The 14,999-nt window shown below is 39.6% G+C and overlaps 1 protein-coding gene across 1 annotated transcript in view; it reads left to right on the forward strand.

Moving 5' to 3' along the window:
* The first annotated feature begins 6,591 nt into the window (after positions 1 to 6,591).
* The window catches only part of TNFRSF19 (TNF receptor superfamily member 19), a 195,585-nt gene continuing 187,177 nt past the window's right edge, over positions 6,592 to 14,999 (forward strand). The window contains exon 1 of the mRNA XM_042459865.1: positions 6,592 to 7,193. The gene's annotated coding sequence lies outside the window, so the exon portion shown is untranslated. The remainder of the gene's footprint in view (positions 7,194 to 14,999) is intronic.

The following is a 14,999-nucleotide window of genomic DNA, read 5'->3' on the forward strand; positions in this document are numbered from 1 at the left end:
ATGATGATGATGATGATGATGATGATGATGATGATGATGATGATGATGATTTGTATTCCACTTTTTTACAAAGGAATCAAAGTGGATTCCAACAGTAAAATTAAACATAAAACAATTAAAAATTACAATTAAAAAAACCCCAAACGCCAACACTCCCCTCAATCATAAAAACAGTGATCAACCCATAAAAAGAGATTTAACATCAAAAAGTTTAAAACTATCCAATAGAAATACTTTTAAATTTCAGGCAGATTAACGGAAGAAATTAATCTTCCTATAAAGGAGGGGGGGACGGGGGGGATGGTATCAAACAATATAGTTCTTCAGATAGCCTGGACCTGAACTACATAGGTTTGTTTCTGGGCATAGTGCTGTGCACTATACTCCAAAACAAACCAATCCCCAATGGCATTGTTATAACAAGGGAGTTATATGTTTCTTGTAACAAGTTCCAATCATGCTATGTACAGCAGAGCTGAAATTTCTGAACATTCTTCAAAGGCAGTCCCCACATACAACATTTTACAGTAATCCAAATCAGATATAAATAAGCCATGTATCACTGTGGTCAGATTGGAACATCTCCAGGAATGAGTGCAGCTAATAGCTTTAACTCTGCAAATGCACTTCTGGCCACTTTAGAGCCTGAGTATCCAGAAATTCCTCTAAACTGAAATCCTTTATATTTAGAAGGAGGGTAACTGCACAAACTGACTCTCTATTTCCTGATTTATTTATTTATTTATTTATTATCTTATATCCCACCTTTCTCCCAATATAGGGACTCAAGGCAAAGAACATCAGATTTAAAACAATACAATTTTTAAAAAGTACAATGTTAAAATGTATAAATATATTTTTTCCAAAAAATTAAACTATTTTAAAAGTTAAAACAGTTATGAGTTAAAATTGAATATTACAATACAAACCTTAAACATTTAAAACAGCACAACATTCCCAGACCTTATCAGTTTGCAAAGCCCTGCCCACACAAGTACGTCTTTACCTGCCACTGGAAGGACAGCAGGGATGGTGCCATCCTGGCCTTCCCAGGGAGGGAGTTCCAAAGCTTGGGTGCAGCCACTGAGAAGGCCCTCTCTCTTGTTCCAATCAAATGTGCCTGAGAGGGTGGTGGGACAGAGACAAGGGTCTCTCCAGATGATCTCAATACTCTGATGTGCTCATACAGGGAGATAGGGTCCTTCAAATAGCCTGGACTCAACTGACTAGTAGCATCTCTGCCTTGTCTGGATTCAAAGGTATAGCCGGGTTAGTCTCCGGAATTGGTATGTAGAGAAATCTTGTAGCACTTTTGAGACTAACTGAAAGAAAGACGTTGGCAGCATGAGCTTTCATAGACTTTAGTCTACTTCCTCAGATGCACCTGAAGTAGACTGAAGTTTACAAAAGCTCATGCTACCAACGCCTTTCTTTCAGTTAGTCTCAAAGGTGCTACAAGATCTCTTTAATTTCAGTTTGCTTGCCCTGATGCAGTTTACACATTCCGCAAATTCATGATGTTTTGTGTGAAGCTTTTGATTGTTCTGAATTTACTGCCAATGAATCCCATTGAATGATCACTTAAGTATGTGCGTATGTGCCTTCTAATCCCCTGTTGACTTGTGGCAACTCCATCAATTTCACAGAATTTTCCCAGGAAAGGAATACTCGGGCCCGTGTCCACATGGAAAAAAGGAAACATTCCCACCCTGTTCCCGCACTGACATATTCAGATGACACATGGGGCCAAAATGGGTGGAACACAAGTCTGGGGAAATTCTTCTGAGTAAAAAGAGTCCCCATTTGATCCAAATCAGGCTGGAAACTTCAGAGAATCCCCTAATTGTGCAGGCTGCACATCAGTGCAGGGACAGGGGAAGGTGTGTCATATGTCCAGCAGAAGAGATCAGGTGGAGACACCCTAATCTGGCTGAGCCTCTGATCCTTGGGAGTGTGCAGATACTGCTACTGACATTGGCCTCTTGTGGGTGCTGGTTGTGCAGACAGCTTGTCTCCCTGCAGAGCCGAAAGTCCCAAGGGAGAGCCAGGTTTTCTTATCACTGCAGACATGGCCTCAGAGATGGTTTTGCCAGTTCTTTCCTCTGAAATACAAGACAGCCTAGAGTTCCTGGTATTCCTCAGCAGTCCCTCATCCAAATGCTTACCAAGGCTGAGCCTGCTTAGCTTCCAAGATCATATGGCATCTGGTGCCTTTAGGGTATTATAGCATGTTGTAAAGGTAAAGGTAGTTCCTTGACATGAATGTCTAGTCGTAACTGACTGTAAGGTTCCGTTACTAAGCCAAAGAGCCAGTGTTATCCAAAGATTACTTTGGTGCTCATGTGGCCAGCATGATTGCACTGAATGCTGTTACCTTCCCACTGAAGTGGTACCTATTTATCTACTTGCATTTGCATGCTTTCAAACTGCTAGGTTGGCAGAAGCTGGGGCTAGTGAAAGGATCTCACCACATCATGCAGCGCTCAGTCCTCAAACTGTCAACCTTCCAACCTTCTGATCATCAGAATTGGCATCTTAATCACTAGGCTACTACATCCCTCATAACATGATGAGTAAAGGAGAAAAATGTCCCTTTCTCCACATGCCATGGGTAGTTTTATAAAACTCTATTGTGGTTCAGTTATAACCCCCCACTTTTTAAAAAAAGGTCTCAGATGCCTACATTCCTTGGAGGGTAGCCCTTTGAATATGTCAGGGTGGTCTTCTGAACCTTTTGTAATTAGACAATAACCTTTTTGACAAAGGATTGCACATAGTATTCCAAATGTGACCTTACTTCAGATCAGTATATAAAGTAGTTACAATACAGTTTTATTTTCAGTCCCTTTTCTAACAATACTGGGCCCAGGGTACTTAGAGGACCGCCTCTCACCATACAATCCGCCCCGCACACTCAGATCATCTGGGACAAATCTGTTAGAGGTCCCTAAATTTCATCTGGCAAGGACCTCACAGAGGGCTTTTACTGTTGTTGCCCCTTTATTGTGGAATGAGCTTCCCATAGAGCTCCGCTCCTCTGCATCACTTGTTTCTTTCAAGAAACAATTAAAAACACACTTATTTCAGCTGGCTTTTTCACTTTAGCTTTTTCACTTTAGCTAATTGTGTTCTTTTGTTCTGCCCCATTGCTCTTTGTCTTTTGACTCCATAATTTGTAAATATTGTCGCTTATTTAGCCCCTGTTGAATGATGAATGTGTATGCTTCATTTTCTGTTCTGTTTTATGTTTTATTTCCTGTTAATATCCCCTAGTAATGTCTTTTAAATTTTTATATACTGATGTTTTAACTGTATTTTTTGTAAGCCGCTTTGATCACTTTCGTGGAAAGGCGGGATAGAAATAAAGATTATTATTATTATTATTATTATTAATAATACTAATATACGTGACATGTTCTCCAGTACCTGGTAGGTAGTGTTAGGCTTGGCTTCAAACTGAGGGTTCTTAGTTCTACATCTAAATATAAGAGGTGTACAGGGCCATAAATCTGTGAAAGAAGCTGTGCCTCGCTACAAAGGCTGCATTGATTATCTTGATCCTCACACATTTATTGTCTAGGATGATATTTATTGCTCACATTATTTCTCACCCTGAAGGAGAAATAGGTACATTTCTTTGTTGTTGCAAAAGTGGGGCTCTGAGTAGCTTCACAGATAACATGTGCTTCCTCTCCTTACTCATGTTCAAATAAATATTTTCATGCTAGTGTGCTACTCCTGGTGTAGCACACCATGCTGGTTGCATCTCTCCATAGAAAACTAGTGTGAAATGTCTGTTCCAAATCACACCTGACAGAAGTGTTCAAATAAATACATAAATGCTGAAGTGCTTTTCATCTATGAAGTCAAAGGCTTTCATGGCTGGCATTCCATAGTTCCAGCCGCATAGCCTGAAAACCCCACAAAAAAACTGTTTCTCATCTGTTACAAGCAAGTGAGCATGGCATAGTATTGTGAGTGTTGGACTAAAGTTTCCATCCTTGCTCAGCCATAAAAACCCAGTGGGTAAATTTGTGAAAGCTGTACTCTCTCATCCTTCAAGGAGGATATTGGCAAACCTCTTCTGATTAAAGTTTGCCAAGAAAATCTTATGATAGGGTCCCCATAAATCAAAAGGAGATTTGAAAGGACATGACAACAACACATGCAAACCTCTCTTTGCAGGAAGAAACTCAAAGAGATCAACATCTAACAGTAGGATCAGGTTTCCTTGCCATAGATCAGCAAGAAAAGGCGGACAGATCAAGGGATGGACTAAATTCACACATAGAAACATTAATTAACAGTCTTGCACAAGCCTCACACGAGTAACAGCGATAAGCAAAACAATGTCATCATTCCCAGGAGGTTGTCTTAACCATTTTAATTCAGTCAGGTCACATTTCAGGCTGCATGGATATTTACTCAAGAGTCCCCTTTGAAATCAGCAGAGTATACTTTTTGAACAGATAGGCATGGGGTTGGGCTAGGCGTCATTCACATCAAGCAAACTCCCTTCCAACTGAACAATTTGTGGACTAACACATTTTTATGTAAAACCTCTTGAGTACTCAAAGTGAGAATCTGGTTGTGTGGGAATCTGGGTGTGTGTCTGAGGAGGGCTCATTCTTTTTGGTATCTTCTGTGGTAATTTCTTGGCAGCTGTTCCAAATCATCCTCCCAGTCTGTCACTGAAATCTTGTGATGGGGAAATTTTGGTTGGACACGGTGGGGGTAAATCAGTAGCCTCCTGCAAAAGGGGGGTCAGATAACTTTATTAAAAGGGAGGACATTTTAAATGCAGAGTATTTGCTTTCGTGGCTTTCTAGGGGGTTATTCATACAGTGAAAACAATCCCAGCAAAGTGCATTTCGTATGCACCCAAGTAATTTTGGGGGAGAGTGTCTGCCAAAAACCTCACTCAACCCACAACCCACCCAAACGGCGCACCGTCACTGTGGAGGAAAAAAGAACCTGGTATTTCTAGGTTCTTTTCTGGGTGCTGCAATGACGTCACAAGTGCACCAGTGGTGCACTCGTGATGTAAGCAATGTGCTGCACTTACATCACAATGGCGGTGCCCATATGGATGGGACATGCCATTGTTATGCCACCCACATGTACTAGGGTTAGGGACCGTGCGGTTGTTGTGTGGTCCCTAACCCTGGTATTGGTGCCGGTACGCTGCTTGTTGGCGATGTGTACTGGGCCTGAATTTTCCTAAAAGATTCACATTGTTGGCTGGGTGAATAACCAATGTGAATAGATCTGGCATAAACCAGAATAAAACTCTGCATGCCTTGAATGTGTTTTGAATGCATCCGCTTCATCAACTCCATCATTATTTACCATGCTGGCATGTGTGAGCAACAGAATTCAATAAAAAGTTTCAATAAAAAAAGTAGTATCATTCACACACATTTTTAAAGCACAACTATGCAAATAATCTCACTCACACATTCTGAGTTTATTGTTCACACTATGAAACCATATCTCTGCGAGTTCTGTTGCTTACATGTGTCAGCACTGAAATAAAGATGGAGTTGATGATGTGAATGTATTTGAAGGCATGCAGAGTTTTATCCCAGTTTATCCTGAATCTATTTGCATTGCATATTCACACAGCCAAGAATCCAAAACTTTTATAAAAACACAGAAGAACCTGACATTGATTATCCTGGGTGAAGCTAGATTTTTTTGGCAGCCCCCCTCCAAAAAACAAACAAACAAAAAAACTTTAATCGGCTGCATTCAAAATGCATGTGAACAACAAAGATTCATCCCAGATTTTATGTGGATTATATTCACCATCTGCTTTGGTCAGGCTTCACCTGGAATACTGCATCCAGTTCTGGGCACCACAATTCAAAAAGGAAGCTGAGAAGCTGGAGCATGTCCAGAGGAGGGTGACCAAAATGGTGAAGTGTCTGGAAACCATGCCCTGTGAGGAGTAACGTAAGGAGATGGGTATGTTTAGCCTGGAGAAGATTAAGATATGATAGCCCTCTTTAAGTATTTGAAGTGTCATATTGAGGATGGAGCAAGCTTGTTTTCTGTTGTTCCAGAGAATAGGACACAGAACAATGGATGTAAACTAAAGGAAATGAAATTCCACCTCAGCATTAGGAAGAACATCCTGATAATAAGAGCTGGTTGACAGTGAAACATACTTCTTCGGAGAGTGGTGGAGTCTCCATCTTTGGAGGTTTTCAAACAGAGTCTGGATGGCCATCTCTTGGGAGTGCTTTGTGTGTTCCTGCATGGCAGGGGGTTGGACTGGATGGCCCTTGTGGTCTCTTTCAACTCTATGATTTTATGAATAACCCCTGAGATTATTCACATAGTCGCACTAAAAAACAAACAAAAAAACCCACTGAATGTCTGAATGGCCCCTAGGAAAATCCCACAGAGCTGAAAGCTTTGGAGAACTATGCTTGCCCTGTTTACAACAGCTAACTCAATTAAAAACCACACCAGAGTCCTGTTGCAGTTCAGCTGTGCTTCCCTACAGGCTGTATTCTTGCTCTCCAACAACCAGTCCCACAAGGCAGTCTGAATGATGTCATGGGATCAGTTCAGGGAGATGAAAGGCTTCAAGCGGAACCCGCTGGCATTGGGAAAAGCTTCCAACACACAATCCACAACCAGCACAGCTTGAGAACAAAAAAAGGAGGAGAAAGACAGAGAGAGAGAGAGAGAGAGAGAGAGAGAGAGAGAGACTACAGATCCAGCCATTCAGCTCCAAGAATCATCCCTCCCCCCCTCTGCTTTCAACCAAAAACAGGAAAAAAAAGAAAGAAAGAAAGAGTAGGAGAGATGGACCTATAGGGATGAGTTTGGATGAACTGCATTTGAGAAATAGCAAAAAAAGAAGGAAATACTAAACCAGCAGAGCAGGGAACAGTACCTGCTGAAAAGAAAGTTCTTTCTCTAGTCTCCAAAGCCCGAGCCTTTGATGTATGGCAACAGATCACTGATCAGATTACAGGCATTGGGTTTCACTGCTCGTCTGCCTTTGATCTGTGTGCTTAATTTTATTTTCCTGGATTTGAAGTTTGCCTGGGCTTGCGCTGACATACTTTTAAAAGAGAGAGAGAGAGAGCAGATGAAGGCATTTAATACAGAAGCTCTAGCTGACTGAATTTCAGTTGCAAGAAAGGGTGGCTATTGGATAAGCCTCAGCACACAATCAGGTACTGTATTTTTTTAATTGTTCAAATTTTAGATTGTACTGAAGGAAAATTTTGTTTTGTTTTACTTTTTTAAAAAAATGATTATATGAAACCTCCATCCAGCTCTTTATGCTTTACAATGGGCATTGGAATGTAAAAAAATAGTTCAGTGCCAGTTTTAGTTTTGCAGGGTCCATTGTGCAAATTTTTTTTGAGAATAAAAGTACTCCAAGTATGTTTTTTTTGGGGGGGGGGGGGGGGGGGAGGGAAGTGAAAGTATTTACAATAGCTTTAATATAAATGGTAAACTTTGCTTTGTAGTGCACAGGTTTTTTTAAAAATATGCATAGCTGAATGCATAGACTTCACTGATTCTTTAGATTCACAGAGTGTGTGAGGGGGGTCATAGCATCAAATGCATGCATTCTTGCAAACTGTTTCATATAAACGGCATGTGTTCGACTGAAATTATCTCAGGATTATGGCCTGAGGTTGCAGCCCTATATTTCTATGATTTGTTGATGTCACTGAGACTCATATGTAGGCAAATGTGTTTGGAAGTGAGGCTTTGGTCTCAGTGAAGATGCGGAGAGAGCAGCACTATTCTCACACTGCAGTTCTAAGCTTATTTACACTGAAGTCTGTCCCATTGAGTTTGATGGAGATTACTCACTAGTGTATAGAATTGTAGCCTACATTGTGGATGCCTTTGTATTGTTGTAGGATTGAGTAGTCTGGCTTCAATCCAAGGATCTGTGTATTCTCATTCATGCACAAGGTCAGGTTCTCCAACTGACTGAATTGCCAGGACAGCTCCACATGTGGTTGGAGACACTGCAGATGCTAAACCGAATGGAGAAGCCTTTGCATATCCTTGAAATCTGCATGAACAATGGGTACTCCTATGCATGCCAGAAACTATGTGTGAAATACTATGGAATGTAATACGCACATACATATGGCCATTCTAATTTTATGCCTACATAACTTCACGGCCAATAAATATACATTTATTTAAAATCTGGCATTTTTTTCATCAGTAGTTCAATCTATGCTTATTAAAGTCAATATGCATAGATTGAACTACTGATGAAAAAAATGCCAGATTTTAAATAAATGATCTTGCAAGCTAAGTGTTGTAAGCCCTGGTTAGTACTTAGATGGGAGACCATCAAAGAATACTAGGTGCTGTAGGCTTTGTTTCAGAGGAAGGGACTGGGAAAACTACCAATGAGGATTCCTTGCCTAAGAAAATCCCATGAAATTCATGGGGTCACCATAAATCAACATAGACCTTGAAGGCACATATACACATGGGTTACTGCCTAGTGAGTTGGGATTATATCCTAGAGTTGCCTATAGATAATGAAAGATGATATTTGTTACATGCTTCCTATATGAACAGGAGACTGACACGGACTTTTTAAAATTTGCAAGATTAGTTTTTGAAACAGGAAAAAATATATGGGCTGTATTTTATATGCTCATCCAAGTGTTAATCAGACACTACCTCTGTAAGTACTCTGACATTTGAAAAGAGATTTTAAAAATATATATTTAAACATAAAATAAATTGTTACTGAAACAATTTGAAATTTGAATCAGATCACAAATTTGTTAGGACCCATATTTTTCTACCATAGGTTCTGCTTAAGCACTCAAAGACAGCAAAGAGCATTTGCTGTTCTGTGAACATAAAGGGAAGCTTTAAAATGTGATATCTACAGTTAGTGCTGTAGGCATGCAGGCTCTATACTAGTGGATCAATAGTCTAATCATCTCATCACACCCTTGAGTTTGTTTTTGTTTTTCGACTACTTGTATAAGAGCCCAAAAGCAAAGTCTGTCAGTATTTTCAATGTCTTCTCTTCTTTCATGTGCTTATAGTAAAAGCAACAACTTACAAATATATTTTACCACCTGCACTGGAATTTAGACAACTGATGTGCTTGTAGTTTCTGTCATACCAAATTTGTTATCACAGCAGCTACATGATCAGCATAAATTCTAGTTCCAATTTTTGTTTTCTCCATGTTGATTGAAGTGTTTATCGAAGGAAACAGTGTAGTTCTACAATGTGTATTGTGATAGCTTGTTTGTTGGATTTAGTGCCCAAGAAGCATGAAAGTTCTGCCAAAGGACTATAATTTCTTCATTTAATGAAGTGATTTAGGCATCTATGCATGAGTTGCATCATCATTTGATTTTGCAGCTTTCCTCTTAAGTAGTCCTTTGGAGTAACATGTTATTACTAATTCATCTTCAATCCACTTTTAGTTTTTCAAAAGTGCTTTTGTTCTTATAAATACATTAAAACTATTCAGTTTTCAACATCAAATCTATTGTCCATGATTTTTACAAGATTTGCAAAAGTCTAATAGTATGCATGTCACAATTCTTATCATAACTGCTTCTATCTTAAATGTGTAGTGGTTCATGATAAATACTACCTTTCCCTTTTTTTCTTCTTTCTTGATATTTTCTTCTTTCACCAGTTTACCACTTTTATCTTTTAGACCAGCTATTTAAAGCTGTCACACTTTATTCAATTCATTTTCATTTGTTCATCATCTTCATTATTAAACTATTTTCAATAGTTTTGTAGATTCCTAAAAAAAGATGTGAAGGAATTTGTTGACAATATATACTTCAGAGCCATCCAAAGTTATAGTATAATAAATATAAATTATTAATATAAAATAGTCACGGATAATCAGTATATTAGGCTCTAGCAAATCTGTATTGTTCCTAACTGTGTTAATATATATACATTTAATGGTGTAGGCAGTTCTCAAATGTCATATCTAGCCCTCTAAAATATGGACTGAATTAAAAGTGAAGCTTCCATCCTCAAAATAATAATAATACACATTTTAATTAGCCAAGACAAATGAAAAGCCATCATATTACTATAGATTTCTAAAGATAACTTATTAAACAGCCAGAAAATGGAGGAACCAAGCAAGGAATAACTAGGTTAAGTTGAGTGTTATTAATATCTCATCTGTCAGAAAGCCAGTGTGGTAGAGTGGTATGAGTGTTGTGAATCCCCATGCACTCAAGAAAACCCATGATAGAGTCATTTTAGGTTTGCCACAAGTTGGAAAAGACTTGAAGGCATACAACAACAACAAACTATCCCATCCTATTATGCTGTACTTTAAAGAAACCATTCTAATATAATGAGGACGGTTATTTTGTGTGCACAAAATCAGAACAGCTATCAATTAATGTAACGGTTAAAGAACATAACATAGTATTTCATTTTGTTTTAAAGATAGTTTGTTGTTGTGTGCCTTCAAGTCATTGCTGACATTGATGACCCTAAGATAAACCTATCATGGGGTTCTCTTGGCAGAGTTTGTTCAGAGAGGGTTTGCTAGCCTTCCTCTGAGGCTAAGAGAATATGACTTTCCAAATATCACCCAGTGGGTGCCCATGGCCAAGTAGGGATCCAAACCCTGGTCTCTCACTGTCTAAATCCATGCTGGCTCTCCCATTTTTTCACTTGCAAGTTCATTTTTTCACTTATCAAAATACTGTATATTAATTTCACACAAACACATTCATACACTTTTGGGGTACTTCTCTTCATATCTGCAAATGTGAGAAATCCAGGTTGTCAACCAGTTACATTGTAATCCTATATATGTCTACTCAGAAGCGGTGGTGTTACTGGGAGGGGTGCAGATCACTCTGGGTGACACCTAAGAAGAGAGGTGACACCCGGAGGGGTCCTCGTCCCACTGCAGGGTGTGTGTGTGTGTGTGTGGTGCTGCTGCTGCATTCATTATTTCCCACAACACACCAGAATCAACTAATATTAAAAATAAAATTTGTTTTAACTCGCAACTGGCTCATATAAATTTGCCATTATTGTTTATAATTGGCTTCCATGTAGTAATCCACAAACACTTTAGTGTGTTGATCTATTGACTGAAGGTTGCAACTTTAATAGATATAAATGTGTTGGAGTTCCATAATAGTTCTAATCCATGCAGCACATCATTGTAATTTTTTTGACCATACATAAACAGTGCCCACAATTCAGCATAGAGTAAAGGATACTTACCAACATCAGTAGGCTTAAGTGTGCTTAACTCTATTGAATTGTGGCCTCCAATTTTCACATACAAGGGGCCTTGCCACAACCACTACAATTTTAATTGTGACATAAACAACACAGGCTCAAAATGCACAGGCCAAATAAAGTGGCTTCTAGCTGCTTGGGGTGTGTGTGTGTTTAGATGGTGAGACCGTGATTATGGGGCAAGAGCTGGACCTTTTAGAAGCAATTCAGAGCATTCCCAAACTGACCACCAGCAGGACCAGATTTAATCTGCTCCTAAAAGGTCCATCTTTTGTCTCCTTAGCACTGCCTCGGTGTGGCTTTCAGCTACTTTGGGGGTGGTGGTGCATCTTCTTTATTTGGCCCATGCGTTTTGGGCCTTAATGCACCCCTGCTTGAAGTTGCCTTGGGACTGCGATGGTGGCTGGCTTTGGAAGTGGGCCATGCCGTCACCATGGTCCTGGTGTAATCAGGGCCAGAGTGGCCAGAGGCCACTTCTTCTAGGCCATGTGCTTAAGCCCACATTTATATATTTTTACTGTTAGTCCTAAAACTACTCAAGAGAATAAAAACTTATGACTGGAAGAAGATGAATTTTAATCTGTTCAAAATGGCTTACAATAAAAATGGGTTAGTTTGACTGGACAAAGTGTCAGATAGAGGGCCCGAACAGACAGGCCAAAATAAAGCCGTTTCAGGTCACTTTGGAGGTATGCTGTTTAAATGATGCATGTGTCCTAAGAGGCTGGAGGCTGTGCCAAAGCATTGGCGCAACTTCTGGCCTCTTAAGGTGCATGTGTCATTTACACAGCATACCTCCAAAGTGACCCAAAGCAGCTTTATTTTGGCCTGTCTGTCCAGGCCTTAAGTTCTCATTTCAAATCTCCTATCATGTCACCCAGTGCCATGAGGGGTCACAATGTGACCTTGTAAAAAGTCACTCATTGGTAGCCTGTTTCTTAAGTACTTGCTGCTCTGGAAGTATATTCTCAGGTGAACATAAAAATATATGCAAAAACGTATAGGCATTGAAACTTGAAAACAAATTTAAAGCTAAAGCAGTATATGGAAGTAAAAGGTCCTTCCTCCCTGAGGTGGGCATTCTTATAGCAACCAGTGAAATGTTCCTTTGTCTTTTACAACTTGCTGTACTTCAGTTGATGCCACTACCTCATTTCTGGCACATAAAGAGAGATTCATTTTATTATGTGTTCTGATCCCATGTCATGAAGGTCTAAAAAGTAAAGGCTAGTTCAAATCACAGCTGGAAAAAACCTGGAAGACAAAGGCATTTTAGGAGGTGCAGACCATAATGGAGGACCCCTTAGAGAGAAGTGTCTGCCTTTTAGTGTGGTGTACTGCTGCACTTCTCCATGGGTAGACCAGGACTCCAGGAAACTGAAGCTCCTGGGAAGGATCCTGCCCAGGAGCACCAAGAAGGCTGGGCTGCATAATACTGACATGCTCTTGGAGGCCTTCCTGGTCTCCAAATGGTGCTTAGACACATTTGGGACTTGTGAACAAGGCTGGTAGACTGGAACATCCCAGGACACAGACTGTTCCTTTAGGTGCTATGGTTCACCAGCCATCAGTGGCTACTAGATCATATCCTTTCTGTTCCATAGTGGCCCAATATACTCCTGAGGGACCATTGGCCTGGCTGCTGTAAGCCTAATGATGACAGCATGAGTTACCACACGGGGGTGACACCAAGCCTACTAAAACCACTGCTGGAAGTCTGTAAAGGTAGCAAGTAGTATCATGATATGCTCATCCTTCCTTCTCCCAGTTATCAGTTTTGCATAGCCTTCTTGACAAAGCTGCTGTGAGAATACAATAAAATAAAGCCAGTATGAATTCACAGCTTCTTGATGGAAGAACGAGGTACAAATGTGATAAATAATCATATAAAAGTGAGAACTAGAAATGTAGACAGAACAATCAGAAGCACAGCAAAAAGCAGGAACAAAGCACAAAGACTGTAGTGGTTTAGCCATTAATGGGCTTTCTTCATGAAGGATTTAGTAATAATACCTGGCACTTATAGTTCTTTAGACTTCCAAAGTGCTATATAAACATTCATTAATCCTCTTCACAAAGTGTTCAACAAAACTGACTTCAAGAGACATGAACATATAGTACTTATTTTACTCAACAGATGGGAGCAATTATTGATTCCTTTCCACAATCAATCTGTCGCTGATGAAACCATAAACATATTTTAGAACTAGTAGAAGTAATAACACTTTGTAATATAATATTGACATCAGTTTCCAACAGCTGAGGGCTATCTCAGTCACGAAGCTACACAAATGATATTCCAGATTTTTTGGTGTTTTTTTTTTAATGATAAGGAGTGGTTCAGTTAACTTCACCAATATTAAAATATTTTTTGCTTTTCCACATGCAATGAAAATGAGGCAATAAAAAAAGAACAGTAACAGAAGGGAGTATGCAAGCTTTGCTTTTACACAAAACTCTTCACTACGCTTGGAAAAGCAGTTATTTTACTGCAACCCGTCTCATGCTATTAAGTCCGTAGGTCTACCCCTTTCAAATGTTAGGGAACCATTCCATCTATTTTTAAATGTCAAGGGTGTTACTACTTATGTAGCCAAAACATTAACAGCTACACACAACAGAGAAGTATCAGCAAGGCTGAGGACACTCCGGGGTTTGCAAAAATCTAGAAAAATCCAGAACAATCATTAAGAGAGGGGGGCAGAACAGTATAAAGATAACTAGTGGACATGACATGCTAACTGGCTGCTGAAAAAGAGAAAACTGAAAGCCAGGAAGAGCGATCATGAGTGTTTTGGAAAAGAGCATACTTGTCGAACTAGAACTGTGAAAAGGAGAATTCAGCACTGCAACATTTTTGTTGAAGATTCTGTTTGTGGAGATTCTAAATAATATCTGCATATGCTTGTGACATATTTGCAGTGTCCCAGTCATAGTAAAAAATAATCTCTTGGTTTCAAGCGGTTCATGGCCCTTTCCCACAATCTGTTCCTGATGGCTTGGTTGAGAAGTCAGGCATTCTTAATTTGAGCAGGCTAATTAAAAGAATGGATCCCACCTCCCCCGATGCACTGCTCTGCTCTTGATGAGCTGGAAATCAGAAACCCTTGCAATCAACTGCAAATCACCTAAAGTCTATCAGTTGAACTTCCTTCCTTCACAACATTAAGTGAAATTACTGTTTTGTGCATGTAGACGTAGACAAACACATCTCTCTCTCTTTCTCGTTCTTTGTCTAAGTAACATTTTCAGAGCTCAGCCTTCATATTACCTTGATATAGGTTACTGTGGCCTCATTCCCACTACCTTTTAAACCAGATTGTGATTCGGTTCGAACCAGGTTAAATGACCTTGGTTCTCACTTAATCCAAGTCACTGAAGCAATTCTGAAAGGGGGGGGGCATGCTCTAGAACCATTTAACCTGTGTCTTTTTGACGCTCTTTTTTCCGCTTCTTTTCAACCAAATTGAATCTGCACAAGTGGGAACCAGAGCCGAATCAGATTCGATTTCAGAATTCAGTTTTAAATGAATCGCTTCAGCGCAAATGGGAACTGTAGATCGGAATCAGTTTATTATGAAATGGAGTAAAGCAGAAATAGATGTCCTGTACAGGAACCGATTCTATTTAAACCGATCCATTTCCCAATGTGAATCACAAGTGGGTTATCTGCTTCAGGAACTGGTTTAAATAGAACTGATTTATTTGTGAATGGGAACTACAAGTGGGTTATTTTT

The sequence above is a fragment of the Sceloporus undulatus genome, chromosome 3, assembly GCF_019175285.1.
Source record: "Sceloporus undulatus isolate JIND9_A2432 ecotype Alabama chromosome 3, SceUnd_v1.1, whole genome shotgun sequence".
Lineage (NCBI taxonomy): Eukaryota > Metazoa > Chordata > Lepidosauria > Squamata > Phrynosomatidae > Sceloporus > Sceloporus undulatus.